This window comes from Bactrocera oleae, chromosome 3, assembly GCF_042242935.1.
Source record: "Bactrocera oleae isolate idBacOlea1 chromosome 3, idBacOlea1, whole genome shotgun sequence".
NCBI lineage: Eukaryota > Metazoa > Arthropoda > Insecta > Diptera > Tephritidae > Bactrocera > Bactrocera oleae.
Window position 1 is genome coordinate 63780797 of NC_091537.1, and position 7050 is coordinate 63787846.

The following is a 7050-nucleotide window of genomic DNA, read 5'->3' on the forward strand; positions in this document are numbered from 1 at the left end:
TCCAACCGAAAATAGTATTTTGTGCCAATAGTGTGTACCCTCTTGTATTAACTGAGGTATGAGTTCGCTGCCTAATAGAATGTCTATTCGAGGGGGGCGGGGGTGATTGCAGATGGGATCTGCTAATTTGAGGTATGAAACATTTTCCCAATGCTTGTTATTTAAATTATAGCATGGAGGCATATTTGTTGGTTGTGGTAAGACTATAGCTTCGGCTTGATGGCATATTTTGTTCGAGTTTTGGACTTATCTTTCGCTCATTCCCGTAATTTTAAAATTTGCTTGTTTTGTTGGCAGTTGTAGCCAATTGTGCCAAATGTGCCTTAAACGCTATGAAAGATCGTTATGATCCTTGGTCTATTAAAGCTCCAAGTTTGAAGAGTTTTCCTCGGTGTTCTATGGATATTTCGCCGTGTAGCGTTTGAGTTTTTTGTGCCTTTGAGCAACTTGGTGCCTTTTGGCAATTTTCGGGATTTTGGTTTTTGGGAGCTAAACCTGTGGTTCTTTTTGTATAAGCGCTTCTTTGGGTTGATATGGGAAATTTGCTGTAATGAAGCATTGATAATATAAGCAATTGAATTTGCAACAAGCAATTTGTACATTATTTCGTTCGTTAACTTTTAAGTTTTTAAACTTCTAGCAAGATTGTAGTTTATGCCCTCTTGTGCATAGTCCATAGGTCGCATGATGTATGTTTATTCTGTTCGAATGTGAACGATTTGGTAAAAGCTTCTGTTTAATTTGTTTTTGCTACTAGCTTTGGGTCTATTGAAACTTCTTCGTGTTGAACAATTTTTGTTTTTATTAGTTTTTTATATACCCTTTCAGCGATTTCGTACTGGGTAGTTAAAAAGTCTTTCATTTGTTGACACGTTGGGCAATTTTATCCAGATGAGAGCGATTGCTCCGACAAAAGTAACGATTTTTCTGGTAATATGGCGGTGCATATGTTTGCCAATAACATGTCCCTGAAGGACGACCATTCTTCATAACCTCCATAAAATCTTTCTGTGTCACATGCGGGCACCTCGAGGTAGAAACCTGAATTTGCCTTTTGACTTTGCACTTATGGCAGGTTCACTCTCGGATGTGGAGTAGGAGCAGTTATTACTTTTATTAGCTTTAATTGATCGGAGATCATAGCTATTGTAGCTTCATAATAGCCTAAGCAGTTTTCCTATTTGGCGTAAGCCAATGATTTAAAATTTTGTGGTAGATCTGAGTCGTCAGATTCTACCATGGCGGCATGTGCCGCTTGGAGACGTGTCCAAAAATGTCGAGATTTTTAATTTTGATTTCCTTTATTAACCTGTCACTTTCTGAAATAAATTTAGTAACTTGTTCTGAGCGTGCAGCTCCTGCAGGTGTAGTTTGATTTTTATCAACATTCATAATTTTTGATATATGATGAAATATTTGTCAAATTAATAAAAGTTCTTTCAGTGTAAACTGATTTAAATAGAGCTATTATTGCTGACTGAAACCTTATACTCTTTTAGGTGAATGAGAATTTGATTTCGTATTATATTGATAAAAACACGTATTTAATTTTATTATTATCGTTTAATGTTTGTAATTTTTTTTTAAGTTTGGTTTGTTTTGCAATACTTTATTTAATTTAATTATTAAACAACCACACTTTCTATTTAATTCCATTTTTTATGTCGATATGTTGATGTATATGGGTACACCCTAATACCTGGACTTCTAACTATGTACTTATTATCTTGTGCAATTGAGAGCTCGTTGAAGAGATCAATATGCTATTATTACTTTTTTTTTTTTTTTGTACGCAATCCTGCTTGTTTGTTACAAGGGGTATTGCGGGATATATGCCAATTTGAAATTAAATATATGTACAACTACTATTGTATATGTTTTAATATGTATGTACGTATATTGTAAATATATTTTTGTGTATGTTAATATAATATCCCTGACAGTCACAGCTGAAAAAATTTTGTCAGCGCGCAGAACAAAGTTTCTATCATTTTCTTAAGAGTCTTGTGCAAAAGATGATGTAAACAGACGTATGTGTGTGAGTTTGCATCTCTCTTTAACACATGGGGATTCGGAATTGATTCACTATATATCTATACTGCTCTCTCTCATGTCTTCTTCTGAGTCATTGCTGACCATAAATCCATCATATCCATTGCTGAAACGCTATCATAGCTGCAATTTGTCAGTTATGACTGTAAATCTAACACAAGTGAAAAATCTTTTGCGCAGTAGATAATATAATTTTTATTTATTTAATAAACTCAAAACTTTAAATTAAAAAAAAGTGTAACAAAAATATAATTAAATAATAAATTATAAAAAGAAATTTTCACTTAATTCCATGCTTGCTCCTCTCAAAAGCTCTGCTGTACGTGTTTCTCCAGTTCATGAATATTTCGGAATTTAAAAATGCCTGAATAAAAATGAAAATTAACTAAAAATATAATTTTATTTTAAACTTAATAATAACTCACGTATATTATATTTGAAAACTCCTTCGCTATTTACGCACGCAACACTTTTGGCTTATCACACGAAATAACAGCTACATATGTACATATGTATGTAGGTATTTCAGAACTTCTAGAAACTTTTATAGAAATGCATGCTGTCTCTTTTCGACGTATATATTGCTTTTGGAAAAATCGTAAGCATTGACAGTAATTGTACTGTTCATTTGACTGTCAGTACTGACATAATAAATGTGAGTGTTTTAGTGAACCCATCAGCAAAAGGGGTATTGCGGTGTGTTTGCAAGTAGGTAGGCAGGTAGGTAGAGTGGCTGTCCACCGGGACTAATGTTCCCTCACTCTATCGTCTTCTCTCTGAACCAACCTGTGCTCCTGATGAAGTTCATCAGTACAAACAATTTTATATTAGCAACTTCTGATACGTCGTCAAGGAATCCACGACCGATAGTTGCGATTCTTTTCCTATATAGAGCTTAACATTCGCATAGAAGATGCTTTACAGCCTCCTCTTCTTCTACTTCTACTAGACAGTGACCTGTTAGTACTCCTATCAGAGTTCTTATATCATTCCTTTTAAATTTTAGTAGTCGGTTTGTGCGACTCACGCTGCATTCCTGCCACGTTAGTCTGCTGGTTGAGCAGGTTATTGATTGTCTCCACCGAGACTCAGCTATATTTATAGCATGTTCGCTGATTAAGTATTTGCAAGTTGCCAGAGGCATAAAGATACCCTCTTTTTCAGGGGTTAGTTGCAAAGTGGTGCCTGTTCTGGCTAGTTCCTCTGCTTCGCAGTTACCAGGAATATCACTATGTCCTGGAACCCATTGCAGGTTTATTGTGAAGTAGGATGTCAGATCCTCTAATAGGTCAAGACAATCTTTCACTAGCTTGGATGACACCATTGGAGACTTTAGTGATTTCAAGGCCGCTTGGCTATCCGTATAAATATATATGCTCCTTGTTGTGAGCACACTTTTTGTCAATACCACAATGCTTTAATTGCTGTGATCTCCGCCTGGAAGACACTGCAGTGGTCTGGCAAACGGAAGGCGATGTTGGTGTCTAATGTTGCGCAAAAGACACCACCTCCCTTTCGATGATCCAGTTTGGATCCATCCGTGTAGATGCTAATTCCTGTATTCCTGTCCACCTCGTCCCTTTTCCACTCCTCTCTTGTGGGGAAGGTAATATTGTGGAACGAATTTGGTATCCGTGTTATTGGATTGTGGAAATCCGTGGTTTTGGGTAGGAACGGGAATATACTGAGTATCCTTGAATGTCCCTTGTTGCATGCGACTAGTTGGGAGGATTCTTTCAGTATAAGAGCTGACTTTGCTGCCACTTGCTTACAGAACAGGTCTGTTGGCAGTAGATGTAGAACGACGTTTAGAGCCTGGCTTGGCGTTGTTCTAAGTGCTCCACTAATGCATATGCTGGCTGCTCTCTGTATACTTTCCATACGCTTTACCGAGTATTTCTTTTCCATTATTTGCCACCATACCAATATACCGTATGTCAACTGCTGTATAGAGCTGATAAGTTACCCGAGGCGTAAGCCCCCATTTGGGGCCCGCCATCATTTTACAGGTGTAGAGTGCTGTGGCTGCCTTCTTCACCCTAGCATCCAAGTTTTGTTTCCATGAAAGCTTCCTGTCTAAGATTAGTCCCAGGTAGCTAGCCTTATCTCCAATTGTTAGTCTGCAACCATTTATTATTGGCGCCGTAACTTCTGGAGCATTATGTTTTCTGGTGAACAATACAAGCTCTGTCTTACCAGCATTTAAGTTTAATCCGCACGATACTGCCCAACGATTTATATCGTCCAAGATCGTTTGCATAAGGTTTGCGAGAGTATTCCGGAATTTGCCTCTGACCGATACTGCCACATCGTCATCGTAGGCCACAACATGTACCCCCTTCTTCAGGACCCAGAGAAGTGGGGATAACACGCCTCCTTGGGGTGTACCTCTTTGGACAGATCTGCACATCGTTGACGCTCCCATCGTTGAAATTATTGACCTGCTCGTGAGCATCTGTTCAATTAATTTCCTGAGAGGTTCAGAGATGTCCAGATCCTTAAGCGCACTCAGTATGGCCCTAGGCTGGATATTATTAAAGGCTCCTTCTATATCTAAGAAGGCAAATAGAGTGTATTCTTTAAGTTCCAGAGATTTTTCAATCTCTGCCAGCACAGAGCTTAGTGCTGTTTCTGTGGATTTTCCTTTGGAATACGCATGCTGCGAACCAGCCAACTTTTCTGGTTTCAGTTTGTTTCTTATATGTAATTCTATTAGTCTTTCCCATTTCTGCTCCACTGTCTTGAGTATATTCCGCAGTATGGCTTTCAGAGCTACCTGGGAAGTGGGTATCCATTAGTAGCCCCAAGGACTCTTTACTGGATACCGTCCAACTTCGGTCTGGCTTCTGAAGATAACCGATACTATGCACCGATTGTGCCATTATTTTCCTAAGTCGAGACGCTTCCGCCGTGTTCTCGATATCATTGCAAAATGATTTCCATGAATTGCTTTTTGCTCTCCTAACTTCCTTTTTGTATGACCTAAGGAGGTTGTAATAATAATCCCAGTCTGACTCGCCTTGGGATTGCTTAGCTAAATTGAACTGCTTTCTGCATTCTTTCTGTAGCTTTTTAAGTTCTAGAGACCACCAGGGGGGCCCTATTCTACCCCTGATTCGTGTTATTGGACAATCCACTTCTAGTGCTTGCCGGCACGATTCCGTGAGTCGACTAACGAGGATATCTAGATCCTAATTGCTATTGGGATGAAACGGTAGAATCATAGGGATACGTTTTTCCTGCTCTTGCATGTGCACCTGCCAGTTCGCTTTCCTATGATTCCTAAAGTATGCTCTATCGGCCCTTTCCTCTATTGTACATTCAATATATCGGTGATCCGAAAAGGAATGTTCTTCGAGAACCCTCCATTGGGTTACCCTGTCAATTAGTTCTTCCGACGCAAGTGTGATATCCAGCACTTCTTGTCGGTTTCTTGTAATAAATGTTGGCGTGCTTCCCTTATTACACACCAGTAACTTAGTACCTAGTAGGTAATTAAAGAGACACTCACCTCTGTCATTGACATCTGTGCTGCCCCAGATTGTGTGATCCGCATTTGAGTCGCTTCCAAGTATCGTCATGCACTTGGATGTCTCGCTATCCCGTACCACCCCTTTTACCATCAGAGGTGGCACCACCTCTTGCTCGTATGGCATATAGCACGACACTAGCCGGTAACTGCTTGTGCCCGTTTCCCAGCTTACTGCTGCTGTGTCGTTGTCGCTGTAATTATGTAATATAAAAACATTAAGGTTTTTCTTTGCCATTATGCAGGCTCTGATTTTACCTTCGCAGTTAGCCATCAGCAGCTTATAGTTCGGCGTCCTCAGTCCGCAAATAAGCCCTCCATTAACCCGCGGTTAATTAGGGCTGCTGAAGCTAGTTTGCTATGATGAGGATTAATTTGTAGAAGACGCATTAACTATTGTTATATCTGCGTCTTCCTGAGAGTCGCTTAAAGCTCTTTCTCAGTCTACAAGCTTGAGAGTCTGGCCGCAACCTCAGACCCGGAAGAAGAACACTCACCTTTCTCCATACTTTCTGCGTCGCTCGAGGACTACATAGGATCTTCCTCTACTTCGCATATCTCTTTCCCCGATGCCAGATGGTCTGCAGCATCGGCGTCCGACTTGTAAGGCGTTATCCTCACTTTCGTGAACCCGTAATTTATCTCCCCGCCACTTTTCGCCAGCGGTTCGATGGATTTTTTCGTTAATAACAGCAGAATCTGCATCGTGGCCCTTTTGGTCTCCACGCCAGATTCTGCTACGCTGTCCTCAAATGTCTTGACATACTTCCACCCTTCCGTGGGTAGGCTCGGGTTGCAGGCTCTTATGAGCTGCATAATCTGGTCCGGCTGTGATGGTGTAGCTGGGATCAATACCCTTGCCCTCGGTCTGGGTGATATGTCCATTTTGTCCACTGCTACCAATTTTGTCCCGGGGTATACCTCTCCCACCTTGGCTATAGCAGCTTTGTATAGAGCGACCGATCTCTCGTCATCGCAAGCAATCATTTTGATCTGGCCCTGGTACCAGCCGGCATCTGCGCATGACGGTGGCGGACCCGGATTGCTTAATAGCACTTCCAGCGCCACATTTGTCAGCGCAGCCTGCACCCATTTCCATTGGGCTCTGGGGATTCTTCCTTCGGGATCTCCCTCATCCAGAACGCCAATGACAATTCGGTTCCGGGTCACTTCTGCAAATGATTTTGCGGGCGTTACACCCTTGGTCTTCGGCCTCTTGGCTGACGGCTTTGCCTCTTCAGCTGACCTCTGTCGCTTGGCTGCCTTTACCGACGGCTCCAACTTGAAGTTGGGTATGACTGCTCTCGCGCAGTCAATCGATGCTTGGAGCTCCTTCGTTAGCTCCTCTTTCGTTGGCGGCCTTAGCTCTACCAACCTTAGTAAGTATGCGGCTCGTCGTCTCTCCGCATACTTTGCCTTTGACGGGTCCTGGATGCTAAATGCAGGCCACTCCCTGGCAGATGCACTTC